We start from the raw sequence: 16,546 nt of genomic DNA, 5'->3' as shown, positions 1-16,546 counted from the left end.
CATATAAACATTGTTATCCTTGCAATTTATCTACTGGTCTTATTCCCTATTATTGGTACACGTGTGCATTGCCTGGTATGAACACCTTTTGAAGGGCACTGAAGCGTTGTCTTCAGTGTCTCTCCACAATGTGTGCTATCTTGTGAGGTAGAAACAGCTGTAGCAAGACGACTTAACAAAGTCATTGTCGAGATTGGTCAGTAAGGCGCTTAGCTAAGTGAAGCACTCTACAGTTGGGTCTAGCGTTCCACCAGTGGGATAAGTTTGTGCCTAGTGTGAGACTAAAGAGATGAACATAGACAAGGTGTGGTCTCTATTCTCACCTCTATCATCGAGCCACAGGCAATTTGGTATTTCTTACTTAAAGATGGACCCAGTGAAAGGGAAGAGGGAAACAGTGATGCTAACTTCCCAACATGTTGGTAATGAGGCACTATATTTCTTTGGGGGGCTGTTGATTTGAGATGGGATTGATGTATTGCCCCCCTCCCTTGTAGGTGAGACCGAACCAAGATTTTGTGGTGCAATCGTTTTCCCAGTATGAATGTCGGATCCTTGTGCTGTGCCCTTTCAGGTGCCGACTCCCAAAAAGCATGTCCTGAAGTGTCCCACCCCATCATCTTGGTGGGGGAAGGGGGGCTAATGGAGAAATGGCAATGGAAAAATGTAGCTTTGTTCATGGAAAGATCACAGGGTGTATTTTAATTTGCTTGGGCATTTTCGATAGGACCATCTGGCCTAGAGGAGGAGCAGACCATGCACACTATGTATGCATAGGTACATTAGAAAGCTGGAATATGCAAGGCACAGGTGAATAGCGATAATCAAGGTAGTTTACAAAGCATTTTGCAATACCATCTATGACAACATTATATCGCTTGGCCCAGAGGGTGGGGCAAGTTGGAATTACATGGCAGGAACAGGTTCATAGCATTGTTCAGAAGATGTACATAAGAGGGAAGACGACTTGGAATTGATCATATACACAAATGTGAGGGTTCTGGTCTGGAGATGTAGGAGGAGTGGGAGTTGGAGTCAGTCGGACACAGGTAAGTGATATCTGTAGGGGTAACTCTCGGTTTCCTGCCTAATCAGCTCAATGGATAAAGAGAGTCAATTCAGTGGAGTTCTTTTCTCTGGAAGGAGATGAGTTGCTTCCTTACACTCTCTTTGTGAAATGCCTTGACTTCCTACTTGCTGTGCTGCGGTTTGTGGTATGCTGCAACGGTGACCTGACATGGGTAGTCTTTACACTGGATGATCTGGCTTCTTGGTGTTGACGAGAAGTCATTGTATCTGTAAGGATGCAAAAAAAACAAGACATTAGGGCACCAGCTTTTAATAATTCAAAACATTTGTAGAAAATCCAAATTAAATATTATTCAACACTATGTAACATTTGGAACACACTGTACAGTAGATGCAAATAAGGCGGTGAAATGGAATTGAACACTTACATAGATGTGAGGGTGCTGGTCTGGGGATGTAACACACGTCATGAGATTAGGCTTGTTCTCTTCAAGGAGGAGATCGAATGGTCTAATATGCAGAAGGCATCGCTTCTAGACCTATTCCTCCAAATTAGTCAAACAATAAAAGACATAGTGGGGGTTGGAATTCATTATTTATCATGAAACAAGGAGGAATAGTATTATGCAGCATCCCAATGAGGCGAATCCATTTGGAGCCAATGCATTATGCGCATGCAACCTGTATATCTGATGATAAGCATTCTAAGCATAGACTGTGGGAAGGACCAATGATGGCACTTCCATTTCATGCTTCTATGAAGATCTTCCGCCAATGGATTTCCTCCTTTTCATCATGGTTTAGGAGAATTTCATATGAAAATGTCCTGTCCTGGCATATGTTGCTTATGTCTAATCTCTGTAGACCCGTGAAACAAAGATGAACCAGAAACATTGCTTGAATCGAGACAACAGGAGACCTAATATCCTGGCAAGATGTTGGATGGAAAGAGTCACAACAAAACACAGCTCACTTTTTATGGTTCTTATGTTTCATTCGGGCAAGTGGATGTGGGATGTATGTGAACCATTTGTCTTTTTTCTGTACAATAAAATGATTGCTGAGAAAGCCTGAGGGACGGCATAGAGTCGTTTTTGTGTAAAATTACATTTATCTCTGATCCTGGAATTGGATACTGTTGGGTATTTTGGCCATACTGGATGGGAGGTGAATTCTATGCGGAATCCTTGCACAGTTTCAAAACCCCAATTATCCCTAGTGATCTTGACCTTGTTTGATAGAAAGAACCCCCAAAATTTGGTTTGAAAAAGTATGAAGGAGCACTGACCATTGAATTGTCATGTGACGTAATGCAGTGTTAGGCTACCGCTCCGTGCTGCATATGATGCCCTCCCCTTACAGCCACCAGCCCAGCCTCGCTTCATGGAATGCGTGCACTGGTACGAGATTCATCCACGTTCACATGTGCATGCTCAGATCTTCAGCATGCCTACACAGACAAAGGCCCTTAGGTCAATCACTGCACTCTCACACAAATGTACTCTAAGTCGCTTGCTACCCACCTCGGCTGCAGTCATTAGGTTGGGCCCTGCTGCCCCTACTGCCACAATCGCTATGCCCACTGCTGATGAGGCTAATACTGATGCTATGCCCACTGCTGATGATACTACAATGTGCCTTGCTGCCCCTATTCCCACAACTGCTATGCCCACCTTTGATGATGCTAATACTGATGCTATGCCCACTGCTGATGATACTACAATGGGCCTTGCTGCCCCTATTCCCACAACTGCTATGCCCACTGTTGATGATGCTAATACTGATGCTATGCCCACTGTTGATGATACTAGGATGTGCCTTGCTGCCCCTATTCCCACAATTGCCATGCCCACCGTTGATGATGCTATTGTTGCCACAACTGCTACGCCCACTGTTGATGATGCTAATGCTATGTTTGGCCCTTATCCCCCTGGTACCACAACTGCTATGCCCACTAATGCTGTTAACAATAGGGCTGTCCCAGCTGCCACTTCTAACTCACAGCCCACCAGCCCCTCCCTGACCAGCCTTAACTGTGCCCTAGTCAATGCACGCTCCATCCCTGCACACACGCTCGATGTGCATGACCTTATCACGAGGGACAAGCTTGACCTACTCTTTATTTGCGAGTCATGGCTACAAGATACCTCCGGACCTGCCCTCTCACTGGCCATTCCTGATGGTTATACTATCTACAGACAAGATAGGACAGGACAGAGGGGCGGAGGTGTGGCCATCATAGCCAAAGACTCCCTTGACATTAGAAGAACACAGGCAGAAATAGGCCTCAACGCAGACTACCTACCCATCAAACTCACAATCTCCCACAACACTACCATTGCATTCCATCTAGTGTATCGCCCCCCCAGGACGCGCAAATGACTTCCAGGAAGCCCTTATCCACTCAATCTCGGACAACCTCAAAAAAACATCCAAAGTCGTGCTGCTGGGCGACATGAACCTAGGTCTCAACGACACCCAGGACCACAACGCCCAATCCCTACAAAAGGCGCTTGCCTCTCTAGGATTCAGCCAAGCTATCACCAAACCCACACACATCAAAGGATGCACACTAGATTGGGTGACACAACATAATTGCCCCATCCTCCTCCACGACATATCTCCCATCCCCTGGTCTGACCACCACTGCATCAACTTTCACGTCGAAACCTCACCAGAACCTGCAAGGCCTTCCATCCTTCTGCCGGCAGGGCTTTCAAGGAGCTCTAAAAAACTAACAAAGGATTCGCTCCTCCCACATCTGCTCACACCAGCTCTTCAATCCTCCTTCCCGAACGATCCCACCATCCTAGCTAACACATTCAGCCAAGTGATAACCACAGCGGTAGATGCCATCGCACCTCTCTGTAACGCTCACCTGACTCCCACGGGGGCGCTGGCCTGGTTCGCGCTGCTGTGACCTCGTCTAAGATGATGCGCAGGGCTCGGAAGACGGACTTGACCGGGCCCCAGATCTGGTTTGTCTGACTCACAGAAGTATCCTTCTGTAGGTGAGAATATGGGGTTAACTGTCTGCGGGGTAATGCAATCGGCCTCCCACTTACCCCTCTCACCCTCCTCAAAACCCTTCTGTGCTTCCCCGTAGCGTCTCACCTTAGGGTCTGGAAGGACGAGCTCTCCATCCTGCTTCTGATGCAGGGGCGCGTTGGTATCCAGTTACGTCACTGGATTTTCGGATGGGTGAGAACCAAACTTGCTTGGCTTCCAGGTAAGTTTTCTATAAGTGGTTCCCCTTGTGTCCATGCATTAATGTTCTAATGCTAGTGTCTTTTTCCCCATAGGGGCCGGGGTACGGAATGCCGGGGAACAGGCACCGACCCGAGGTGAGCGGTGAAATCCTTGTGGAAATCAGGTAAGTCTTTGATGAGTGTTTTGGTAATGTCTTTTCATTCACTCATTAACGCTGATGTCTTTTTCCCCTTAGGGGCCGGGGTCCGAAAATGCCTGGATGCGGCGCGGACCCGAAATGAAAAGGGAATGACCCAACAGGTAAGTCTTGACATGGAGTTTTAGCTTCCCTTTTCCCTTCTTTCTCTCACCTTTGTTCTTGTCTTTTTCTCCCTAGGCGCAGGGGCGCGACTGCAAATCCGGATGGTCGCTGGTGAACATGGAGGCGCCCTGTAAAGGTGAGTAGAATGCGGCGCTGCAGCGATCGATACGATGTGCTTTTAAAAATAAATGTCTTCCTTTTCAGGATTGTCGGCGAAATGTCTCTGGGATGCAGATTTAGCAGGTGAGGCCTTTTCCTTCTTCTGTTCTCTTGTTCCCTTCCTTTGCAGGTGATTCAGGATGCTGGCAGGTGTCGCAGAAGTCAAGATGCAGGAGCAGACACGGTGAGCGTCCAGCTGCTAGATGCAGAACAACGCGAAGCACGTGTGGCTGATCGGGTGTGGTTTAAATAGCCTTGGAAGAAGTTCCTAGAATGTGTCCTTCCTCCAATCAGGTATGTATCCTTCCCCGACCACGCCCGGGTGGTAAATGAGTCCCACAGGTAAAGTAGTTCCTTTCAGGCCTCAAGAAGGCTGGGGTTCTGCAGCATGGTCTGCATCAGGTAAGTGCACCCAAACACTTTCATAATGAGCCTGGCGCCTATGGCGCCAGGACTGACGTTTTCTATGAGCCTGGCGCCAGAGGCGCCAGGACACTGTCCAAAGGGCCCCTATAAGGGGTTGCTGGGACCTTCCCCGGGGACTTGATGTCCGCTTTCGGGGACGCAGGGCCTGAGCCGGCTCCCCGGGAGCAGGCATCGTGACACTCTCACCGCAAAAAAAGCTAAAAAAACGAAACATTCCAACACATGGTTCACACAAGAACTTGCGGATCTTCGTACTAAGAAGAGAGCGCTACTGACCATTTGGAAAAAGCACCCCTCCGAGACAAACAAAACTGCATTCAAGTCTATTTCCAGAGACTACAAAATAGCCACTACACAGGCTAAGGCAGACTCCTATAACACTAGTATTAGCAACGCCAATTCTGATACCAAGGAAATCTTCGCTATACTCAGGGAATTGGAATCTCCATCCGTACCACCCTCCACCTTTACCAAAGATGAGACATGGTGCAACCAAATTCAAGCAGCCATGCTACACAAGCTAGATACTCTACACTCCAAAATCCTAGCGCACCAAAAAGCACTATCCGCACTACTTGATCACACTAAAGCTCCTCCAGCCCAATCGCCAGACGTTCCCAGTCAATTACCAAAATTTGAATTCTCTAACATGACTGAATCTGAGGTCATTGCACTCATAAAATCCATTAAGCCCTCAAACTGCAAGGGAGATACTTGCCCCTTCCACATTATCAAAGATTGCACTCCCGCCCTGGCTCCTATCATCACTGCCTTCATCAACGCTTCTTTCCAATCATCGCATGCACCGACTTCTCTAAAAGAAGCTTGGGTCAAACCTCTCTACCATCCCATCACAACCGTCCCTTTTCTGTTAAAGATCCTGGACAAAGCAGCCTACCTGCAGGTTCAAAAGTTTATTGAAGACAACCACCTCCTTGGCCTACGCCAGTCGGGCTTCCGCCCTCAACATGGTACCGAGACGGCACTACTTGACCTAAAAAATCAAATAGATGACCTAAGAGATGCGGGCAAACCAGCTCTCCTCCTGCTCCTTGACCTTTCTGCGGCCTGCGATCTGATCGAACACAAAACGCTATGCCACCATCTCACAAACTCAGCCCACTTCTCAACCAAAGCATGCGATTGGATCTCCTCGTTCCTTCAAGAGAGGGTAATGAAGGTCTTCTCTGGCTCCGCAAACGCTACGCCCAGCTCCATCAAATGCGGAATCCCACAGGGCTCCTGCATAGCCCCCACACTCTACAATCTCTTCACGAGGCCTCTCTTCAGGATTTTGGACTCTTTGGGCATCTCATATACAAACTATGCAGATGACACACAGGTCCTCATCCCCCTGTCAGGTGACTACACCACAGACCTGGACACACTCAACAGGATCTATGCCACCATCCAATCATGGATGGCAGAGAACTGGCTCTGCCTAAACAGTGATAAGACCGAACTCCTGCTTGTCGGCTCCCTATCTACTCTGGGCAAACTTGACACTAACTATCAATTTTTCACCTTGGATAATATTCCCATCAGAGTCTCCCAAACCATCAAAACACTGGGTGTATATTTAGAACCCAGCCTCACCATGGACAGACAGGTCAATGCCGTCGCCTCCTCCACAGCATATCACTCCAAACTCATCAATGCCATCAGGCCCTTCCTATCTCAGCAAAACTGCATCTCAATTGCCAGAGCCATCATCGGCTCCAGACTGCACTACTGTAATGCGTTGTTCATTGGAACCTCCCAAAAAAACCTCACCAAACTCCAGATTGCACAAAATAATGCCTTAAGAGCTGCTACTGGCACCTCACACAAGGAACACATCTCAGGGATCAGGAGGCAGGTACACAGGCTCCCCATCAAGGAAAGGGTGGTCTTCAAAACTTTGGCCCTTACACATAAATGTCTGCACGATCAGGCCCCCCACTTATCTGACACAGAGGATTACCAGACAAACAGTCACCAGACCGTCTAGAGTAGCCTATGCTAACCGCATCACTGTCCCGCATACGCGCAGAGTACGGGCCTGAGGCACCAGCTTCCCCTCTATGGCGGCGACCCTATGGAACAACCTCCCAGCTCAGATGAGATCAATTGATTCTCACACAGCCTTCCGCAAGGCCTTAAAAACCTAGCTCTTTGTCTAAAAGAGCCCGTCAGTCTAGGTCTGCACCTCCACTATGTCACCTAGCACACTCTCTGTTATGCCTCGTGCTACCTAGAAAAGAATATGAGTAACTAACTGTAACTTTCACTGTATACCTGCTGTAACTATGTAATTGGACTGTATATCGCCTGTAACCATGTAACTGAATCTACCTAAGTATACCTTCTGGGGCCGCTTATTGTAACCCTCAAGCAAGCCTTCTTTAAATCTTCTTATAGCGCCTCGTTGCCTCTGGGCTGTAGTGCGCTCTACAAATACTAAAATAAAATAAATAAAAATAAAATAAATGTGGAGGTCCTTCTCATAGAATTTACACTCTATATAATTGACCTCACTGATGAAAAAAGGTATGTTTGCCAATGGCACAGGGTCAGCATTCTATGTTTCTGGAGACATTAGAGGATCCTTGAGGTATAAATAATTGGCCGGACAAGCTCTATTGCCTCTTTCAGGCTTGGGTAAAACATATCAGGGTAAAAGGTTTTCTTTATGGTTTTTTGGGCACGGTCTAGAGATGAAAGGTTGGCGATGTATTTGGCTACTTCTCTGACATACTTGTCATCAAAGAGTAATCGATCAACACTTAAAGATGAGTTATTTGCCATGGCTCCTAATTTTAGATTTATTTTCAAAATAAGACCCTAACGCCATTTTGTTGATAAAGAGGCCTTTAGCGTTATCCCAAAAACAAATCTCTTTCTTGGCCCATCCATTCAATACCTCAGCCTTAATCACAGCAATCTCTGCCATGTCTAAAATGGCTACGTGTGGTCAAAAGGTATCTACAAGTTTATCCCGGCAAGAAAACCTGACCATGTCCACAGCTTTGGTTGGGTCCTTGCCATATTTATCTATAAACATATTCACACTGCGGTCAACCATGGGGGTGACAAAGCATTTGAGAGTTCTAGGGCCTTTAGAACACATTCTTCCCTTTAGTGTCTCAGGAATGGGAGACACGAGGTAGGTTTAATTATATTTATTTGCACAAGTAAAAAGACATAGAATTAGTATAAAGAGCCATGCCTGCTCCCACATCCTTCTGTGGCTAATGATCAGTGTGCAATTCAAAGTTCCCCAGACGAAACTCCTAAATTTCTCTGCAGCCCCTTTGATTGCCAGAGCCTCTTTCTTGATTGCAGCATAGTTTTTCTCAGCACCTTTCAAAAATCTGGAGACAAAAGCAATGAAAAATTCCTTTCCTCCTTCCTCCTGCGTCATGACTGTCCCCAGGCAAACATTGCTGGCATCACTTGTGTCGATTGTTTCTCTGCCTCTCCTGAAATTCTGCAGTGCAGTTGCACTTGCCAATGCTCCTTTAATGAATTTAATGAATTTGAATTCTTCCTTCCACAAATCTCATCCCATACAAATGTTCCCTTCATTCTGATTAATTCTTGCATGTCTAGAGTGTGTTTAGCGAAGTTACGCATAAACTTTGAATAATACTCAGCCATTCCAAGAAAGGTTCCTACATGTTCACTGCACATGTGGCTTGGCATACCTTCAACGGCCTCTGCTAAATGCTTCTTGGGACGTATGCCTTTTGCGGAAATTACATGACCCAGATACTCAATTTCTCACCTGTTGATCTTGCATTTCTTTCGGGTTAAATATCATCCCAGCAGCATGCAAGTTCTTAAACAAAGCTTACAATCTCTCATTTGGAGCTTACATATCATTGACATAGACTAAAATGTCATCTTGGAAGCATAAAATGCCCTCATACCCATCAAACAACCGATGCATAATTATTTGAAAAACAGAGGCTGCCGATATGAGACCAAACAACATGCATTTGTATTGAAATAGTCCCTCCAGGGTAATAAACGCTGTGAGGCTGAGCATCTGAATTCTTTGTGCAACTTCACCTGATGATATGTGGAGGTGAGGTCTAACATGGAAAAATATTTTTCAGGACTAGTTGTTATTATCTCTTGGATGTTTGGTAGTGGGTGTCTCTCTGGAACAACACACTTGTTTAACTCCCTCATGCCCATGCAAATCCTGAGCTTGCCGGAGCTATTTCTCAACACAACTAGGGGAGACAACCACAATGCTCCCTATGACGTCTTGCTCTTGTAGTTTCTTAAACTCCTGTTTGACTTCTTCTCTCATTGTCAACGGAACAGTGCACAGTTTCTGGGCCACCAGCACACAATCTTCTTTCATTTGTATTTTATGTAAACAACCTATCTTATTCTGGAATAATTCATCTACCAGGTGACCTTTGCTTCCTGCACCCTCAATGGAAAATACCACATCATCTACATTGGGATCCCGTTTAATTTGAAGATTCTTCTGATGTTCCCAGCTCAATAGAGAGGTGCCCCTTTTTACAACACGTATGCTTTGCCTCTTGAATTTCTATCTTTGAAATTCCAGAGATGCCCAGAACCATCCCATTAATTTGATTTGTGTCCCACCAAAGACCCTTGGATTTATATCGACCTGATTGAGATATTTGCGCCCCAGTTTGTCCCATTCATGCTGTGGCATGAGGGTATATTTAGCACCAGAATCAATCATCATGGTTAATGTGAAGCCGTCGATGAAGACAGGGGCATTGGAACTGTCAAGTTCTTAATAATCATCCACCATCAGTGATATGCATTCATCACCTTCTTCTTCACTACAATCACTTCCAATCCAATGTGTGGCCGTTTTCTTGCTCCTGCAGCACCTCACAAGATGACCTTTGCCTTTATAAATACGACAAATGATCCTCGAACCTGGCACTCTGGATTGTCAGCCAAGTGGGTTGCACTGTCACATGTGAAATAGAGTACTCCGTCCCATCACCCTGAAAGTTGGCCTGCCTCTGTGATCGTCTTTCCATCCTCTTTTGGTCTCTATCAGTTGATTTTCTTCTCACCGAGGAGGCTTCACTAATAATTGCAATTGTATCCAGAGTCTTGGGTACTACTACCGGTTGAAGTACTATTTCTGCCTTAATATTTGTCTCTCTTACTCTATCCTCAAGGACCTTTAAACATTTTTCGGTGTGTTCCACTTCTTTAGCAATTCTCAAAACAGTCTCTAACAGAGGGTCAACCTCCACCCACAGTTTTTCTCTGACCTTTTAACTGCTACATTCCAACATAAATTGATCCTCGAGGCGTTCATCCAGCTGTCTATTGAAATTGCAGGTCCTCGCCAACTTCCTCAGGGCTGTGATATACTGTTCTACACTTTAACCTTCTTCTTGTACTCTCTTTCCAAATTTACAGTGCTCAAATATGGTGCTCAACATTTTTTCATAGTGTTTGCCCATCTTCTTAACTGCTTTTCATATTCAATCAGATTCTCAGATTCACTATTAAGTAGATCTGGTAGGTCTTCGAAAGTTCTCCTGACTCACAGACCCCAACTCAAAATGAGAGTGAAGACAAAATAATATCAGTGTTATTCTGTATCCTTTTAACTTTTAACTCACAAATATGTGATTCATATGGAATTACATTGTAGCAGTGCAGATAGAATATTGCCGTACAAAAGTAATTGTCCTGTGGTAGAGAAGTTCATGTATGAAGTTGCCCCACATGAATAACTGGGACAAAAAGAATGCACTGATTTGAAGGTGCATGCTTCAGGACACTTGTGATTTCTTGGTTGTGCTGCGTGTCTTCACCGAGTAATACAGTTTTATTCAGGCTGCCCACAGGGAACCTACCAACGCTTTGCTGTCCTTTCCTCTAAAAAGGAAATTAGAGATGGAAGATTGTGGCTCAGCGGCCCTTGGCTGCCAGACAGGAGTGAATTTGCATAAAGCCTTGAATATATATAAAGACATGCTGCATGCACTGGCGGCGACTATGGCATCAATGGTATATGGCCCACCAGGAAGCGGCTCACCTGGTTTGCTCCTCATCATGTTGGGGTGAACGGAGCAGGCTGTGGGGCTCAGCGCGGGTTCTCAGCACTCATCACCAACTTTGCAGTGTCTCAGGAACAGGAGACACAAGATAGGCTTAATTATATTTATTTGCACAAGTATACAGATATAGAATAAGTTTAAGGAGCCCCACCTGCTCCCACGTCTTTCCGCTGCCTTCTCCAACCGTCGCCTCCCACTCTGTTCTCCCTTGGAACTCCCCGAGTCATGAGAGCTCTAGCATGGCTTCAAGTGGCTCTTTATATGGCTTAGCCACACTACATTCCACAGAAGATCTTATCAATTTTAGCCTCAGCAACTGTGCAAACAGACTGAGCTACACGAGGCGTAGGACTCTTTTCCTTACTGTTAGGGTGTAATATGAAAGCCAGATAAAACATGAAGAGACCAGCTGGTTCTTGTGTGCCACTACGACCCAGTATCTCAGTGTCTTTTCAGTAGGGTCAACATTCATTAATTCAACCTCCTCTGAGCTGTCATCACTGCGAAGAAAACCTTCCAAATCTATAGGTAACATCAGAGCATGCTGCATGCAAGATCCCTTGATTGGTGAGACCATGGGGGTCATTACGACCTTGGAGGTAACCATGCCGCACTTTGCTGCATGGTTACCCCCTTGCCTGGTCCCAGGTCCGGGTTCCTTAAATGAGGAATTACCGGGCCCTACCAACCTTGGAGGACCCGGTAATTCCTCATTCGAGGAACCCGGACCCGGTACATCCCCATTCCCATTCGAGCCCCCATAGGGCTCAATGGGAATGGGGAGGGAGCTAACAACGGGCCCGTTAATAACGGGCCCGTTGTTAGCTCCCTGGTCTGCTAGCGGGACACGCTAAGGGCACCTGGTTTTACCAGGCATCCTTTGCGGGTCCCGCGAGCAAACCTCGTAATGCGGCGGTAGGGGTTTAACAGGGCAGGCAGCTCAACCGGCCCCGTTCAACCCCTACCGCCAACCTTGGCATGACCCCCATGCCTTGTTGGTCAGATAAACATTTGGGATGAATACCTTTTCTTGTCTCTGCGTGAGAGGACTCTAATGAAACAATACTGAGTTCATCCCTGGGGCATCCTGGGAGTTTCTTCTTTTTGGTGGGGCCTCTGGACGAGCACCCTTCATCATCATGCTTTTGAGTGCGATCCCTCACTAGCGAGGAGGGGGCAGAGCAGGGGTGCATGAACCTTAGTCACTGCACTCGTTATGGTCTTCAGTTATAATTATAATTATAATAATCCAGTTAATACCCAGAGGTTTCTAAGCACGGACCCGGGGAACGAACCTGTGTTGCTCTGCGTTGTCTTGTTTCCAGGGCGAGCATGTGTCCCTTGAGCATCCTCCTGAGACTAATAATAAACAAATAAACTAATAACTCTAAGGTGTACCCCGAAAATGAGGAAACTATATTCCTGTTATTAAAAGATGGAAGGTCCTCAGACGAAAGGAGCATGACGATCAGGCACATTTGATGCCTTCTAGTATTCCTCCACGAAGGAGAATTCCGCTGCCCCCTCAAGCGGCTGTCAGAATCCTGCTGCCACTAATAAAATTGCTGATTTTTTTATGGAAGGATGCAAAACAGAGGGTTTCCCTGCCCTCCTAATGAGCAACTGAGTTACATTTAAAAAGCATGAGCATTCCAAAGGCACATAATAGAAATACAGGACTGGCTGCAGTCAAACCAGCTGAGCTTGTACTGTGAACTTTCGCACATCAAACACACGGTGTTCAAATCTTCAAAGTTATACAACTAGAATCATTATCAACGCAAAAACAGTACAAAATACTTAACTGAAAGTGAAATGAGCGAGAAAAGAGGATATTCCGTGTGAACATTTTTCTTTTGTAGAGCAACTATCCAGGTTGTAATGGGACTCCATGGCTGAAAGACTTATGGGATATGTCATCCTACTTGAATATGTAAAAAGCGTTTGTTACAAACAGCAATTTGTTTGCTTGATGCTGTCAAAAATTAAAGCAATAAGAGGAATACTAGGAAGCTTCTTTACCCTCACATTAAATCATATGCATGATCACAAACATCACATCCACAGTCTCTGAAGGAGTGATTGCATTTTCAGGCAACACAATAAAGAACATTGTGGGGAAAGTGCCAAGTTGATGCATACATGAAAACACACTAACACAGATAGTCTATTAGACCCTTATCATATTTACATGCAAGGAGGCTTAAATGAATCATTAGAAGGATTACATTTCTTAAGCAGACATATTGGCATAAATATTCCAAGCAAGAGGTTTCATTTGCAGTGGGTACAAGAAAATGTTGACTAAGTAAAAATAGTGATGAAAGAACTATTACTTCAATGAGAAACAGAATTTAGATAAATATATCTTTGTAAGTCAACATAACATACAGAGCGTAATTTCTGTACCAGAACTATTGAGGTGCCTTAATCGTTTTTAGGATAAACAGTTTATTTTGATGACAACCGCAACATTAAATGACAAACCACTTGAATTTGCCTCCATGTGACACATGCATTTGTTCATGGTTCGATTGTTGTAGCAGCCAACAGAGGACTCTTTTTCAAGGATGAAAAAAATAAATCAGTTCACACTATATTGAGAAATGTAGACATATAACTACTAGGTCAAATAACTATAACCGTAGCACATATTAGCAAGTCCAACTAGGGGGTTACTGCAAAGACAGAACAGATGATTTCATTATATATTATTAGATTTTTCATCCAAAAGCACTAGAAACAAATACCTTCCAGAAAAACCTGAGAGACGTTCTAATATGGACATATAAATATCTACGTTAATCACAAGTACATAACAATGTAATAAGTATTCCTATATTCATTATCCTACGTGTATGCCTTTCCTGGCATCTTACATAGTTCTACAAAGTTCTATTTCTTAATTGGTTAAATGTTATTTTTTATACTGGAAATTGTTCAGCTGTGTTTTTGCAGGATGAAAACAAATAAGATGTGTTACTAAAATTCTGGAATAAACGGAGAAAGACTATCATGTCGCAGACTTTTATATAAATGTTCTTATATCTTTCAATATTAAAATCTATCCTTTCTTATTAGGTTCAGCAAAATATAAAGCAAGATACCTGTGTCAATCTTGCAGAGATATACAGGGTAATTCATAGAATTTCGCACAAAAGTGGCGCACGCGGCTGGAGCACAGTGTGCGTGTGCGAATGTCTGCACCAGCCGCATGTGCTAAAATGGATTTCCGCGCACAGCGTATTCATGGATTTTAGCCTCCAAAACCAGCCGTGGCACAGAGTGGCGCAGCGACCCTGCAGCAGCGCCAGTTACGCCCCCAAGAACGCCCTCGCGCAAGGAAAAGCCATCAAAATTCCCAATCCAGTGCAAAGGGCTGCGCTAACCCTGGACCAGTTTACAGGGCTGCCAAACAGCAAACGCTAAGCGGGGAACGTGTATTACTAGGGTGCGCGTGAAGTTTCACACGCGAAAGGGCCTGTGCGAGTGGGGTACGTGTATTACTGGGGTTCGCGGGAAGTTTCACATGCGATTTCAGCAGGGTACGTGTATTACGGGGGTGCGCGGGAAGTTTCACATGTGATTGGGCTCGGTACGTGTATTTCAGGGGTGCACGGGAAGTTTCACACGCGAATGGCCTGGGTACGTGTATTTCAGGGATGCGTGGGAAGTTTCACACGCGATTGGCCTGTGAACGTGTATGTCAGGGGTGCGCGGGAAGTTTCACACGCGATTTCAGCAGGGTACGTGTATTACGGGGTTCGCGGGAACTTTCACACGTGAAAGGGCCTGTGCGAGTGGGGTACGTGTATTACGGGGGTGCGTGGGAAGTTTCACATGCGATTGGGCTGGGTACGTGTATTTCAGGGGTGCGTGGGAAGTTTCACACGTGAATTGCCTGGGTACGTGTATTTCAGGAGTGCGCGGGAAGTTTCACACGCAATTGGCTTGTGTACGTGTATTTCAGGGGTGCGCGGGAGGTTTCACACGCCATTGGGCCTGGGTACGTGTATTTCAGGGGTGCGCGGGAAGTTTCACACGCGATTGGGCTTGGTACGTGTATTTCAGGGGTGCGCGGGAAGTTTCACACGCGATTGGGCTGGGTATTTGTATTTCAGGGGTGCGTGGGAAGTTTCACACGCGATTGGCCTGGGTACGTGTATTTCAGGGGTGTGCAGGAAGTTTCACACGCAATTGGCCTGGGTACGTGTATTTCAGGGGTGCGCGGGAAGTTTCACACGCGATTGGCCTGGGTACGTGTATTTCAGGGGTGCACGGGAAGTTTCACACGCGATTGGCCTGAGTACGTGTATTTCAGGGGTGCGTGGGAAGTTTCACACGCGATTGGCCTGGGTACGTGCATTTCAGGGGTGCGCTGGAAGTTTCACACGCGATTGGAGTAGGGTACGTGTATTACCGGGCTGCGCATGAAGTTTCACATGTGATTTTGCTGTCAGAGCGGGGAACGCGTATTTCGGGGGTGCGCGGGGAGTCCTACACATGAATTGGCAGTGTGGGTCCTCCCAGGTGTCCCCTCTACCCCCTCCAGGGCCCCTGCAGGCAGCCCACACCACAGGGGACTACCCCACACCTCTGGTCATGATCCGCAGGCAGCACATCCACCATGGGCATGCCCCCCAGCCAAGCCACATGTCACGTTGTAATATGATCACCAACTCATGTCTCCCAGCACCCCCACCCCCCAGCAGTGCAGGGGCACCTGCCAGCAGGCCCCCACACATGTGCCCCTGCACCCCCACCCCCCAGCAGTCAGGGGCACCTGCCAGCAGGCCCCCACACATGTCCCCCAGCACCCCCACCCCCAGCAGTCAGGGGCACTTGCCAGCAGGCCACCACACATGTCCCCCTGCACCCCCAACCCCCAGCAGACAGGGGCACCTTCCAGCAGGCCCCCACTCATGTCCCACACATGTCCCCCTGCACCCCCACCCCCCAGCAGTCAGGGGCACCTGCCGGCAGGCCCCCACACATGTCCTCCAGCACCCCCACCCCCCAGCAGTCAGGGGCACCTGCCAGCAGGCCCCCACACATGTCCCCCAGCACCCCCACCCCCCAGAAGTTAGGGGCACCTGCCAGCAGGCCACCACACATGTCCCCCTGCACCCCCACCCCCCCAGCAGTCAGGGGCACCTGCCAGCAGGCCCCCACTCATGTCCCACACATGTCCCCCTGCACCCCCACCCCCCAGCAGTGCAAGGCACCTGCCAGCAGGCCCCCACTCATGTCCCACTCATGTCCCCTTGCACCCCCAAACCCCAGCAGTGCAGGGCACCTGCCAGAAGGCCCCCACTCATGTCCCACTCATGTCCCCTTGCACCCCCACCCCCCAGCAGTGTAT

General features: G+C 46.9%; 1 long non-coding RNA gene across 1 annotated transcript in view; it reads right to left on the bottom strand.

The window, feature by feature from the left end:
* Positions 1 to 703: 703 nt before the first annotated feature.
* LOC138515589 (uncharacterized) overlaps positions 704 to 16,546 on the bottom strand; it is a 32,173-nt gene continuing 16,330 nt past the window's right edge. Inside the window, exon 3 of the long non-coding RNA XR_011282090.1 lies at positions 704 to 1,296. This is a non-coding gene — a long non-coding RNA (uncharacterized lncRNA). The remainder of the gene's footprint in view (positions 1,297 to 16,546) is intronic.

This window comes from Ambystoma mexicanum, chromosome 6q (genome assembly GCF_040938575.1).
Source record: "Ambystoma mexicanum isolate Mex_15411 chromosome 6q, UKY_AmexF1_1, whole genome shotgun sequence".
NCBI lineage: Eukaryota > Metazoa > Chordata > Amphibia > Caudata > Ambystomatidae > Ambystoma > Ambystoma mexicanum.
Note: the sequence above shows the minus strand (reverse complement) of the source record. Positions and strands in the feature narration are given on the sequence as shown.